The sequence below is a fragment of the Arachis hypogaea genome, chromosome 11, assembly GCF_003086295.3.
Source record: "Arachis hypogaea cultivar Tifrunner chromosome 11, arahy.Tifrunner.gnm2.J5K5, whole genome shotgun sequence".
Classification (NCBI taxonomy): Eukaryota; Viridiplantae; Streptophyta; class Magnoliopsida; order Fabales; family Fabaceae; genus Arachis; species Arachis hypogaea.
In genome coordinates this window covers 47,670,911-47,686,460 of record NC_092046.1, presented here as the reverse complement: position 1 = coordinate 47,686,460, position 15,550 = coordinate 47,670,911, and the positions used below count along the sequence as shown (strand labels likewise).

Genomic DNA, 15,550 nt, shown 5'->3' with positions numbered 1-15,550 from the left:
GTTGTGACGTCTCTGATCTTGGCCTTGATATTATTGACTTCCCCATCCAAAGTTTGGGTGGTTCCTCCAACTAGGATTATAAGTTTTGGAGTATGGATCATGGTTTTGCCTAGGTGAGTTTCCAATGTAGTTGGCTTGTTCCTGATCACCTTCTGCCTCTGCATTCACTCCTTCTTGGGCTGCTGATGAGGTGGTGATTGCTGCTATTTGGTTCCTATCCATCTTCTTGGTAAGGTCATCCAACTATTTGGTGATCATCTTGTTCTGAGCCAGCAATGTATCCACGTTGTTTAGCTCCATCACTCCTCTAGTGTTGCCTCTTTCAGAAGCATAGAAGTAGTCATTCTCAGCTACAATCTCAATGACATCTATAGCTTCTTCAATGGTCTTCTTCTTGTTCAGAGATCCCCCAGATGAGTGGTCTACTGCCTTCTTTGATTCGTAAGAAATACCCTCATAGAAGATGTGTAACTACACCCATTCATTGAACATATCTGGCGGGCACCTTCTTGTCAAGTCCTTAAACCTCTCCCATGCTTCATATAGAGTTTCACCATCTTGTTGCCTGAAGGTTTGTACCTCAGCTCTCAACCTGTTGATCCTTTGAGGAGGATAGAATCTCGCCAAGAATTTGTTCACCACATCTTCCCAGGTTGTTAAACTCTCCTTTGGGAAGGACTCCAGCCATTTAGATGCTTTGTCCTTGAGTGAGAAGGGAAACAAAAGCAATCTATAGGTGTCAGGATGAACACCATTAAACTTCACAGTATCACATATCCTCAAGAAGGTGGTTAGATGTTGATTGGGATCTTCTTGGACACTTCCTCCGAATGAACAGTTGTTCTGAACAAGGGTGATGAGCTGTGGCTTTAGTTCAAAGTTATTGGCATGTATGGTTGGCTTTTGGATGCTACTTCCACAGTTTCCTGGGTTTGGATTTATGTAAGATCCCAGAACTCTTCTCTCTTGCCCAGCATGATGCACTGGACCTTCTCTGCCATGGTTGTGAGCTTCTTCTTCATGATGATTCTCCATATTCTCATCCATGTCTGGTTCAAAGTACTCTTCCTCTTCCTCAGCACCAACAACTCTCTTTCCTCTTGCTTCCCTCCTTAGTCTAAGGAAGGTCCTCTCGAGTTCAGAATCAAAAGAAGTTGAAGCCCCACTTCTTCTACCTGTCATACAACCAACAAGGCCAAAGCAAAAGGGAGATAGAGAGTATTCTTTTTAAAAATGCTGTTAGTGTGAGTGATGCAATATATCAAACAGTTAGTGGGTTAGTGAACTGAATTGTAACAAATAAGAGAACACCACAAATGGGTACGGGTAAAGGGAAGAAAATAACTGAAATTGAAAGTAAATCAATCAAATGGAAATTAAATCAAACAAAAGAAAAATGCTCAATCTAGTTATCCACCAATTTAATCATTATTGATACAAAATCAATCCCCGGCAACGGCGCCATAAACTTAATGCACGAAAACTTGTCTCTCAACAGATTTCCCTCGGCAAGTATACCGAATTGTCGTCAAGTAAAAACTCACAATAGAGTGAGGTCGAATCCGACAGGGATTGATTGGTCAAGCAACTTTAATTGGAGGAATGTTCTAGTTGAGCTAAGCAAAATTTGATTTAAGAATTGTAGGAAATTAAATGGTGGGAAAGTAAATGGCAGAAAATGTAAATGCTGGAAATAAAGAACTGAACATAAATGACGGAAAGTAAATTGCAAAATCTTAAATGGGGAATGGGGAAGATGAGCATAAAAGTAAATGGCAGAAAATAAAGAGAATGGGTAAGATCAGAAATGGGGAGTTCATTGGGCTCAGGAGATGTTGTATTCTCCGGATCAAGTTCATTTTCATCTCTTCCTCAATCAATGCATTCATTGATCACCTTGGCAATCTTAAGTGATTGAATTCCAATTCCTTGGTAATTCAATCTCTCAAATCTTGATCAATAGCCAATTCCTTGGTCACTGATTATACCACATGTATTTTCAAATCAAAGTATTGGGAGAATTATATGTCACTATATCCGTCCAAACCCCAATTTGGTCCAACATGAGAAAGCATTTCTAGCATGATCTCTTCATTCCTCTTCCAAGGTTCCGAAGAGATCCAAGTATGAATAGCTTCTTTTTCAAGACAACTACCCAATTGGATGAAGATTGAAAGCTTTCTAGTAAAATCAAGAGAAAAGAAAGAAGAATAATAATGAAAACTATTATTGATCCATCAAATTACAACAGAGCTCCCTAACCCAATGAAAGGGATTTAGTTGTTCATAGCTCTGGGAATGAAAAGCAAAGATGGAAAATACATTCTGAAAGTAAAACTAGAAGAGAAAGTAAAATTATACAGAGAGTAGTTCTCCCAATGCTCCAAAAGCTCTCTTTCTAGTTCAAAACTACTCCTATATATACTACTCTTCTGATCTTCTAGTTGGCTCTTCAAGTCTTGGATATGGGCCTTTGGATCTTTGAGTTGAAGCAGTTATCATCTTTAGTGGGCTTAGCTTTGCTTGCAGAAAAAGTGTGAGTTAGGCATGGACGTTAGTTAGGACGTTAGTGGTGTTAACGTTAAGTGAAAAATGTGGGTTCGAGAACGTTAGTGACGGTCACCTTTTTCACTAACGTTCCTAACCTAAAATGGTCCACGTTAACTTCAACGTTAGTGGCACTAACGTGACCACTAACGTTGCCTCTTGGTCCTTCGCAAACGTTATTGGCATTCACCTTTTCCAATAACGTTTGCTTGTTGCCATTCCTCCCTACGTTAGAGTCCACGTTAGTGTAGCTAACGTGATCCTTAACGTGGGCATGCCTCAGCTTCGAGAGCGTTAGTGACACTTACCTTTGTCACTAACGCTCCAAACGCCCCTTCCCACGTTAGTGCCTCACGTTAATTGTATTAACGTTACCACTAACGTGGTGGTGATTGCCATCTCCAACGTTAGTGACAAAGGTGAGTGTCACTAACGTTGGCTCGTCATTTCTTTCCTCCATGTTAGCTTCCACGTTAATGTAATTAACGTAGCAACTAACGTGGCTAATAGTGGCTTGGTCCAACGTTAGTGACAAAGGTGAGTGTCACTAACGTTGGCTCTTCCTTGCTCCTCCCACGTTAGAGTTCACATTAATGTAGTTAACGTGAATCTTAACATGGCCAATTGTACCTTTTGGAACGTTAGTGGTATTCACTTTTACCGCTAACGTTGGGGCTTTCTTTTTCCTCCACGTTAGCTTCCACATTAATGTAGTTAACGTGGACACTAACGTGGGCTATGATGGCTCACGAAGGCGTTATTGGTGTTCACTTTTCTTATTAACGTTGCAAGCTAGCCTCCATTCCACGTTAATGGTCACGTTAGTTAGACTAACGTGGGTATTAACGTGGCATCTTCCTTGCTTCTTTTGTCCTGAAATCAAGCAAGTAAAGTGCATCAAAGCTAGGTTCTAACTCATGAGATCATGCATCATCCATTTTATCATTCAATTCATGAATAATTCTCATAAGATCATGTAAAATTTAAAATGTTTGCTTGAATCAAGATGTAAGTGATTATCTACCCAAAACTTGCTTATTAACTAAGAAAATGCATGAAACTACCCTAAACAGTAAAGAAAAGGTCAGTAAAACTGGCCAAAATGCCCTGGCATCAGTTGACCAAACCATTTAACATACTTCAAGTATAGAAGTAAACTTAATGTGTTTGGTTCCTCATAATTGTCAAGATATGGTTATTAGACAAGGATGGTGACCTCAATTCCCATGCCTAGCCAAGAGTTACTTTTATCATTCGTATTTGAAAACCCAAAAATCTTGATTGCTTTGTCTTAGTTATAGTTACTTGTCTAGTTAGAATAGAGTTACATTGGATGTTATTTGATGATTTTGGAATTATTCACATTTTGTTCTAATTGTTTGCATTAGTTTCTTGCATTCCAAAATTACTTGCTTGTTAAGATTCCTAGTTTAATTTCTTGCTCATGAGTTGCAACCCCGGATTTCTAACCAATGTTGAAGCACATGTTTGCCCATTCTTTGTGAGAAGACCCGAGATTTGAATACTTCGATTACTTTTGTTGGGGTTGAACTTGTGACAACCAATTTCCTTCTAAATTTGATACTCGAGGATTGTTGTTGGGAAGAGCTATACTTGCAACGGGATTTTATTGATAAATTATATACCAACATAGTCTCTTGAGGTGCATCAGTATGCCCAAGAACCACATTTTCTTACAAAACCACAAAGTGTCATTTTCAAAACAACCAATTCCAACCCTTTGTAAAATCAACCAAACCATACCAAAAATCAACCTCAAGCCTCCTCAACTCATACATTGACATTTTTATCAAATCATAATCCACCAATCCATCATTTTAACCAATTTCACTCAAGTAATTTCAACTTCAAACACAATACCATATAGTACATAATTTCTCATCCCAATTCCCAACAATACCATTTTCAATCAACCATCAATTACACACAATCAATATCACCCTCACCATCAATATGGCTTTACCCACAAATCAACCTCAATCAATCATTAATCATATATCAAAACATGCATATCTCTCATGCATCACACCATCAATACATCAATATTCATAATCACATACTTAACTACATAATTTATCTCAACCATTCAACAACATCAACCATTCAAGACCTATCTTAGGGCCTCTAGCCTAAGTTTTCACACCACATTACATTTTAGATACAGGAAACCGAGACCATACCTTAGCCGCTTTTCCACTTAACCCGGAACACTTCCAAATCACCTTTTCACAAGCTCTCAAAGCTTCAACACCTCCAAGAACAGATTTTTAGCACACCAAAGCCCTTTTCCAAGCTTTCCAAAATCTCAATCAAGCTTCAATATTCACATACACACTACCTAAGCCACAATTATCATATTCAAACACAACAACTTAATACCCAAATATCATAAACCAACAATTTCACTAGGGTTGCGAATCTTACCACACCCAAGGATCAAGGAGACAAGATTAAGCCTCTTCTTCAAGCTAGTTGGACCCTATAACATCAAAGAGTCCAAAATCTCAACACTTTTCACCCAAATTTTCGAAATAAAGTCTGGAACTTCAAAGGGAAAAATGTGGCTTACCTCAATATGGGTTTTAGGTTTAGTTTGGTTGGGCCAAGGGCCCAATATGGGTCCGGTTGGCTCGGTTTGGCCCGTTCAGTTCAATCTTGGGCCGATTTCTATAAAATTGGTATCGAAATTCTCGTCTCAATCTCCTCTATCATCTTAAGCCATAAAAATCAAATTTTTAGCTTTATAGAATAAATTCTTATTTATGGGCTAATTAGTCATTAATTAACCGGATTTTACAGTGAGGATGGCCACTAAGGTTCTTCACATTATTACCAAGAAATCCCCTTGTGGTGAAGATAAATTCTTCACTACTCCTTCCACAATTTTTATTATCCTGCAACTGTTTTGTAATTTGTGTTTTTGTTTTTCAAATTGAATTTGTCTCTCATATTTAGATATCATTCATTATAGAATATTAAAGAATTTTGGATTGGAAAGGTTATCTATTTTATTGCTTAGGTATTTAGATAATAATTGCTCTGAAATTTATACAAATAATGGTACCGTTACTGTAGCTTGAGTATTTGATGCAAGTTACCTGTTAGAATTTTGAGTTTCAGTGGCCTTAATGTTAGTTTTATGTTGTGGTAAGTTCACACTATTCTTGTGATTTGTTGTGCTGTTTCTTTGGTTTGCCCATAGAACATATTCTAGTATTGTAACTGATCTAGGGTATATTGCAGATTATATATGTTGCACATCTTTCTTAGTCTAGACTAGCATTTTGTTGTTGCAATAAATTAAGCATTGTTTGCTGCAAAAATGGCAATCATAGATTTGATAAGGTTTAATTACTCTACAGGTCCCTATAGTTTCACCGAATTTTCAATTAGGTCTCTATATTTTTTTTCTTTTCAATTGGGTCGTTATACGTCAATTTTTTTTCAATATAGTCCCTATTAACATTAAACGTTAAAAAAATGTTAGTGCATTATGAAATTACTTCTATACCCCTATCTTTCACCTTCTTCTTCACCTTTTCGTTATTCACCATTACTTGTATAATCCCAACCTTCACATTCACAGGTTGTTTGTAGTAGTCTCAACTGTGAAATTTGAGTAGTTAAGATTAAAGCTAGTTTTAAATCACTCAAAAGGTACTCGCCCATGAAAATAGGTCATGTGACAATGTCCAGAAAATTCCAATTAAGATTCCTACACAAAAAATTAAAAATAGAAAAAATGAAGAACTTATGCAGATAACACAATTAAGCATACCTCAGACAATCAGATGCAGATTGAATACCCTCATTAGAAAGGTATTCCAAATGCATTTTCAAAGTTTCCAAAATAGAAACATGAATGCTATCAAATAATATACTTGGGGTTTTAGACTTCAAAGCAGTTATAAGATCCTCCAACTCAAATAGACTCAAAAATAATAAAGTACTGAATGACCTTAAACAAGCATAAATAGAAAAGACTTCAAGAATAGGAACATCATCTGAATTTAAATTTTGGGAAGAAGAGGGTAATTGCAAATTTGCCTAAAAAATTTTGGACTGTTCATGACCAGATATTACAGTTACAGGAACATCCTGTGGTGTGGAATCTTTGAAAACCTAATTCAAATCACTACGAACATCATCAATTTCCATTGATCTCTGATTAAGATTTGTCATGTCTCCTTGGAGCTGACCCATCTTACTCGATATGACATTTGCCTCATAAATACCATTCCCATTGGCAACATTGACGCAGGTTTCCTTGACATTTTCGCACACCTCGACATTCAAATCAAAATTACATTCCAGTTATAACTTGCCGCCGCCTAAAGATCCCCCATTCATGCTGATTTAGGAACTAACCTACCTGAATCACCCAAAATCAGTTGAGGAAGACGACGACATCCGTAGCGGAAAAATCGCCTAACGTGACGACGGCGCACGTTGCACAGCCAGAAACGGTGCTGGGGGTCGCGCCATCGTGAAGGAGAAGGTGAAGATGAAGGTGCGCAAGATGGCCGGGGTGTGTGGCGATAGCAAGGGGAGAGAGAGGCACCCAACCGCCCTCACGACGGCTGTTCCTCCATCTTCGTCACTGAACCACTGCCGGCTTCATATTTGCTGCCGCCTCCGCTGGTCCACCGCTTGTATATGCTTTCCATAAATTTTCTTTTTTTGGTTCATTCTATTCAGATGCGAAGGGAGTGAGAGTGGGGATGAGAGAGCAGGAGGTGAGAGCTGGTTTAGAGAGGGAGGGCATGGAGTTTCTGAATCCGAAAAAATATTAAGGGTATTTTTGGAATTCAAAAAATATTGAGGTAGTTTAGATTAGTTTTTTTATTTTTAATTTTAGAATATTCTTTTTTTAAAAGAATATTCTGTTATTTTAAACCTTTTTTTAGATGGTAAGGGCTTAATTAAAAAAACTTAAATAGTATAAGGACTCAATTAAAAAGAAAAAAAGTATAGGGACCTAATTGAAAATTCGGTGAAACTATAGGGACTTGCAGAGTAATTAAAACCATTTGATAACTGTTGTGGTCTTCTGATTTTAGACTCAGTGTGCTAGCTTCAGTCTTTCAAGAATAAGTGTTGTGTTGCATTCTTGATTATTGTTTCTTTTTGAATGAATGAGATTCTTTTTGAACTTGTTTGTGAGTTATAGACAAATTATTATAAGAAATTATAAGACTTTGAATTTTGTTAGTTTAGAAATTATTAAATTTAAATATTAAAAATTATATATTAAATTTTTAAACAAATTTAAAAAAAATTAAAATTTAAGTTTACCTGTCAGATTTACCATCGGTTAAATCTGTCGATAAATATTAATTAATTATTCATAAATGATATATTACCGTCGATTATTGGGAGAAAAATCTAACTGTAATAAGTTTCAAAATTTTTTCAATTAAAAGTTTATATCTGCCGCTAAATTATTCAGTAATTAGTGGCGGAGGAAAAAATCTGCCGATAATAATTATCAGTAAGGTTTATACTGTTGAATTTATTCCGCTGCTAAATCTAACGGTATCTGGCGACTTTCTTATAGTGATAAACCCCAAAATGATGGTCCATGCCTTCATATCATTAATTTTTCTAATATCCATGATTAACTTCTTAATTAATTTCTATTATAGACACAAAATATTTAACCAACCAACTACTTTACCATTCTCGGCCCAGTCAACTTCCCTAGTCTATGCTCTTCAAAGACGCCACAGGTAACCCTCATATTAGACACTCATTATTGGCCATCTTAACCACCTCCTTTACCTTGACCACTACAGATGTCGCCATATATATATATATATATATATATATATATATTTGCAAATTACACATTGAGATTTATATAATTTCATGAAAAGATTTTTTTTTCTTTTACAAATGATATAAGTTTTTCATAAAAAAGAATGAAACTTTCTATAATTTTTTAATTGACTTTTTTTATATACAAAATGCATATACAAAATAGGGTTCCCTGAAAATAATCTAAAATAAGTTTACAACTTAATTACTACAATAAATTATTTTTAAATACTTATTAACACAAAATAAGCAATAATTACAATCCAAAATACTAATTTTCCACCAACCAACACCTCCATAACTATTTCTTTCTTAAACAAATCCACCATACAAGATTATCCCAATTGTAGGCACTATAAGTTTAATAGCTTCGAGATTAGCTTCTAAACTCCTTATTTAACTACAACAATTCTTATCTATGGCAACATGTATTCTAAGCAATGCTTTAAAAGTGTTGTCTAAAATAATAAAAAACAACTCTTAATATTTGTTGCAAAGAAATAAGACTATTGCAACCATTTTAAATCAACATGTTATAAGTGTTCCTTTTTAGTTAATTTCAAAACATGTAAAAAATGTTGCTTTAATAAATTAAATAGACAACATTTAATGTATCCATATATTACATTTTATAAAAGTTGCTTTAAAATTTTTAATAAATATCAACTTATAAATGTTGCCTAAAATAAATTAGTATTTTTTCTTAAAATTATAATCTTTCCTTCAAATATTTTAACAATAAGTTTTCTTTTCCTCCTTAACTAAAAAAAAGAAAAACAACACCTAATTCAGTTCATCATCTTCACCTTTCACTAAAACAAAACCCCAACCCTAATTTTTGAAATTACAAACACAAAATCAACTTCATCTTCATCTTTCTCTCTTCGATGATGGCAATGGAGGAGACATTGATGTGCGTTCTTCTCTGCTAAATCATCTTTATTTTCATCTTCCTCGGACATTGACGTGTATTCTTCTCTATTAAATCATCTTCATCTTCATCTTCTTCTCTTCTATGATGGTAATGGAGATCTTGACACGCATTCTTCTATGCTCATTCATAATTGTTCTTCAGTTTTGAGCTTTGATCCTCTCTGCTCGTGTTTGTTCATCACCACAGGTACCTATGATTCTGCCTATTCCTTTTCCTTTTCCATTTTGAATCCTAATTTTAATAAGGTTGCTATTGTTATTATAGGGTTTATGGTAATAATGTTGTTGTTTCGAGCTTCTCTAGTATGTGCTCGCTATTCATCTCTGATCTCTTCCAATTTTTCGGTGTTCTTCTACTAGTGTTCATCACCGCTGGTCATTGTTTTGTAGGTATTGATGATGCTGCCTCTGTTTTTCTTTTCTATTTTTGTATTTTGAATCCTAATTTTTGGTTATATGAAACTCGTTGCTATGTGCATTAGTGTCGAGGAAACTCTACTGTCACTGTGTGTAGCTACAAAAAGAGACAAATGACAAATGGGATCTAAGTATGCGTTTAATTGAACTGCATGTGTTTTTTAGATCCTCTAGTTGAACTTAAGTTTATTTCTACATACATAGCTTTGCGCAGTACCAATTTATTTTAGTTATTTTATTATGATTTTGAATTTTAGCTTATTTTCATTATATGCACTCTATAGAAATAAATATATAAAGTAGATGTTGTAGTGCTAATTTTTTGCCATTAGCAATTATTCTAGAAATTTTTCTACATATCCTTTTGCCTTCTTCTTGCTGCTGTTCTACCCTGTGCCTTCTGGCTCTGCTCTTATATTCCACATTTTTTTTCTTTTTTGCCCTAATTTGTTGTTCTTGTCACTATCTCTTGAATGATTTAATTACATTTTTTGTTTGTTACAATTCTGATTTCTGCTTCATAGATTCTTGTTGCTGCTAAATGTTGATTGTGCTGAAATTTGTGATTAAATGGTTGCAGATGGCAATTACATTGTTTTATTTATACGCATCTCTTCTTCGTTAAATATATTTACTATTTTTCTAATCTTAAATTTTTAATTTCATTGCATGCAAGAACTATCTCATCCCTTCTGGTTTTGCCTCTCCTATGTATGGATACTATGCCACCCTACATAGAAGTCATATTAATATATTAATTACTAGGGTTGTACTAGTATATCTTAACTTTTATTAAGATCGTAATTAATGTCATCATCATATTACTTAATATTTATTGGAGTCATTTTAATTTATGAATATCATATTAGTAAACCTTGTTGGCCACTTCCTATTGGTGACTTTGACATGTTCACAATCAAAAGAACGACGTTTTGTGAAGTGGTGAAGAAAAACTCTACAGAGAATTACAAGGTAGCTCCATATATAGTAATGTTTCCTGCTGCTTTCTTCCAATATGGTTAGTTAATATTAACTGTTAATATTGGTGTTTGGTATTTTTCTCTTGAAGGAGATTGGTAAAAAATAATTGCAGATCTTTGGTGAACACTAAGTACAAATTGTGCATATATAGCAAATTGTTACGACATAACCTCGTAAGATGTTTCTATCTTATACTTATTTGCTTTTATACGTTTATGTTATTCTTTTGTATTTTTTATGTATATTGTTCTTTTGATGTAATTTGAATTATTAATAGAATTCATTCATCTGTTAATATTCTTTTAAGGTGTTGTTAGTAGACATATAAATTACATTATTTTTACTACCTAGATTCTTAGTTTAATAGTAATATCACTATGAACAATTAGGTTTTTCCAGGACTTATCCAAGAACTGGATGAGTTTACCAAGACATAGCCAAGAGTTTAGGGACGGCATCAATAGATTCTTGGACTATCTTACTCCGCTGGAAATCCTCGAGGAGAGAAAATTCTATGTCCTTGTGCATAATGTTGCAACTTCCTTTGGGGTCAAAGACAGTCTATTTATAGCAATTTAATATGCTTTGGATTTGTCAAGGGCTATCCACGATGGGTTAGTCATGGAGAAAATATAACTGGTATGGATGTCGATACTGGTGATACCGATGAGATTTATTCATGTAATGACATTGAAGGCTTGCTAGACGAAAGGTTTAGGAATGTGACAGATATTGAGGGAGAAAAAGAAGGTATGAACGAAGATGCAAAGAAGTTCTATAAGTTGGTTGACAAGGCTAGCAAGGAACTATATCCTGGTTGCAAGGATGGAGCAATGTCTCGTTCACTTCCCTCCCGGAGTTGTTGAAAGAGGCTATTCCTAACTTGAATCTCCTTTCTTCTTTTAACAAAGCCAAGGCTATGGTGAGAGATTTAGGTCTTGATTACAAAAAGATTGATGCATGCCCAAATGACTGCATGCTATATTGGAAAGAGCACGAGAATGAAACATGTTGCCATGAATGTGGAATGTAACACCCTAATATTCAAATCCTTATGCTTGAGTCATAAGTCAATGATATTACGGTGGTACGACCCTCAAAGTGGATTTTTATTACATATTTATAAGTAAAATAGAAAGGAGTATTAATCGAGAAGCCTGAAAAGAGTAAAAATAAAATCGCAAAGTCGTATCACTCATGCATCGACAACTAAAAGATAAAGCGTGAAGTCGAAAAGTGACATACAGATAAAGGTATGAAGGAGAGTAAGAGAAGGACAGTATATAGATATATAACATAAGTAAATAGCCACTAGTCGCGACCCGCGAAGTTTAGGCCGACTAGGGTATAGTATGAAAGTAGTTGACAACAGTATCTCCTGATCTCTCCCAAAAGAAACATAAGAGCCTCTATAGGCAAGTCCAGAAGAGTTCAATACATAATAAAGCTTTTCAAATAAAGGTGGAGAGATTCTAAGCAAAATATAAAATAGAGAATATAAAGATCTTCGCCATCTCTCAGATGAACCACAGCTCACTTCTGAGCACCTGAACCTGTATCTGAAAAAACAAGATATATATACGGAATGAGAACCCCCGACCCATGGGTTCCCAGTACGGTAAAAGTGCCAAATAAATACAATGCATTGCAATAAAAACTAACTAAGCATCCTAAACTTCCTTTCACTAAATATTCACCCTATTTTCTCGCTAATCCATAAACAGGCAACTATCATAAGGGAATGCTAAATCTAATTTATATTCCTCATGCTTCCCAACTTTCTAACTCTCTGACGATTCACAATCAGAATTATAAACGAAACCATCCCCAGCCTTTCTGTCTCAGCAATTCTATATCGTTACCTCATATCCTCACCTGGAACAAGTGAAATCACCTCACTACGTCTACCTAGGGAACTCAAATTATCTCATTATCAACCTGGAGCAAGTGAAATCACTTTACTGCGTCTACCCAGGGAACTCATATGGTCTCATTATCAACCTGGAGTAAGTGAAATCACTTCACTACGTCTACCCAGGGAACTCAAATTATCTCACTCATCAATAACCATCATTTTAAGTTAATCATATCATTATTCCATCTTAACAAGAATAGCCCTCAGCGTCAACCAACACCAACATGAGAGACCTCTCAGTTGTACAAACACAATCAATACAGACAAGTAATACACAATTAAGGTACAAGTAGAATAGATAGCATATAGTCAGGTAACATAGCATATATGATATAGCAATCCAAACAAATAGTCAAACCCAAATAATTCAAACGTATGCAAATGATGTATGCCTGCCCTATGGCTGATGAATCTCATCTATCGGTTATAAAGCCAACCCGATAAGTCCTAGTAGCTAACCATTGGACTGTCCTCTGTTGTGCATCCCCAACTCGAGTCATTCTCAATCATAAACATAATCATAATCATAATCATATAACACCCACACTGGTGTTTATCCATACAACACCCACACTGGTGTTTTTCCACGGGGGTGAGCTCATCCAGAACTTTCATAGTGTCCGGCCACACTTACGACATAGGGTCAGCAGAGTATCGAGTCTCAACCTGGAGCACGTGGTGGCTAGTCACTCCTTTCATCCAGGGAAACTCGTATCTCAGATAATCATTTCACATTCATTCATAACATTCCATAATCATTCATAATGACCATATCGTCATTTATACATCACATGATTGCACATTTTATACATCAGTCATCATAATCCGAGTCAAGTGGGGAGAAACCACAACCCTTGCGTCCATCCGGGGAGCCTCTATACTAACCAACCTGGAGCAAGTGGGGCGCAACCACAACCCTTGCGTCTACCCAGGAGGTACGTTCTCATATGTCCAGGAGGAACCAAGGAGGGGATCCTAACCTCCCACCATCTCGTTGGGGGCGATTTTACAATACCAGGAGGAACAAGGAAGGGGATCCTCACCTTCCTCCATCACTCTGGGGTCGCACTTCCGAGAAAGAGAGCTCAAGATAAAACAATCATTCAAAGCCATATTTCATTTCCAGCCATAAATCAATATTTAACATAGCCATTCGGCTCATGACATAACCCATAACCAGCCAATAATCATTATCAAACACAGCACTTTGGCTCACGGCGTACACCGCACTTCCATCGTCACCCTCAGCAACTCATATAGTCATCATTAATCATAATTCATCATTAATTCTCCCCTTACTTTGTCCACAAGTTACCGCATCTCATAGCCTCTTCCCATCGCTAGGCATACTATAAGTATTGAGGGCATAAAGGTGAGGATGGAGACTTAGGAGTCCGAAATTTGGCTTGAAAACTCAAAATCAGCTTTGGGGTGAAAATGGGGTCACGCGTTCGCGTCGCCTATGCGCACACGTGGAAAGCAGGAAAGTTATAGTGATGCGTATATGTCACCCACGCACACGCGTGGATGGGAGAAAAGTAAAGTGACGCCTGTGTGTCAGCCACGCGTACGCATGGGTGCGGTTTGTGCCCCATGCACAAAACTAGCACAATACCCGCACAACTCTCAGGAACTTTGGCTGGGCACTTGAATCAGTACATCAACGCGTACGCCTCGGCCAGGCTCACGTGTGGGGGAGTAAAAATTTGAAAGTGACACATGCGCGTCCGGCACGCGTACGCGTGGGAGTACTATCTGCCAAAAATTTTACTAAGTTAAAAAGCTGTAGAATTACATTTTTAAACTCCAAACTTCCAACACATATAACTTCTCCTACAAAATTCCTTTTTCAACCATTTCTGAACCGTTGGAAAGATCATTGAATAAACTTTCATAAAACTCCAATTTTGAAGAATTCCAAACTCCGTAGACCGAGTTACGGACTGCCAAAGTTGGTCAAAAATCAATTTTTAACCCAAAAATAGAAATCACCAATTTTTCTAATGTTCACAAGCCAAATTCATTTCCACTCATCCAAATGACCACAATCCAACCACATTCACATAATTACACTCAACCAAACCAAACCTACTTCCTCTACACAATTTCACCCAAAACTATCAAATTCCACACCTCAATTTCTTAAACCTTATTATTCAATAACCAAACCAATTATTCACACATTCAATATCTAAAATCCATCCAATCTCTTATATCATCACACAATACACATATCAACTTACCTTCCTTACCTCTTTCCGGCCTCCGGCCCAAAATTCACGGCCTCCAACTCAAATTCACAATTTAAATGCATATTCCACAAACCAATATTCATTATTCAATTCATCAAATTCTCAACACAACAAACGTACAAATTCACACAATTCTCAACTCAATCATCAATTCTCATTACATAACAACTATACATATTAGTACCAACCATTTGTATAATCCAAACTTAATCCTAGGGGCATCTAGCCTAGGAATTCTCATCACACCACACGGTACTTAAATGAAACTTAAATCGTACCTCTTGTAGCCAAAATAATTGATCTTCTTCTTGGAAGTTTCCACCAACCCTTAGCTCCAAGCCTCACCAAAGCTCCTCAAGCCACACCAACCTCCCAATTGTGCACCAAAATCACCAAATACACTAACATAACCAATTTCACATATATACCTTAACCTAGGGTTCATGAAAATGATAAATCACAAGGGTTGGAGGGTTTTTTACCTTAATCCACGAAATTTTGTGATGAATATCACCAATGGCTCATACTAGAGCACCCCTAAACAACCAAAATCACAAGATTTCCTCAAAACCCAAACCAAATTTGAAATACAAGGGAAAAAACAAAACTGGGCAGAGGAGAGTTAAATACTCACCACAAAAATTAGATAGACTTGAAGAAGAGGAGA

General features: G+C 36.2%; 1 non-coding gene across 1 annotated transcript; it reads left to right on the top strand.

Moving 5' to 3' along the window:
- The first annotated feature begins 487 nt into the window (after positions 1 to 487).
- LOC112724210 (small nucleolar RNA R71) lies at positions 488 to 594 on the top strand. The gene has a single exon (XR_003163384.1). It is a non-coding gene; the product is annotated as a small nucleolar RNA R71 (small nucleolar RNA).
- Positions 595 to 15,550: the final 14,956 nt, after the last annotated feature.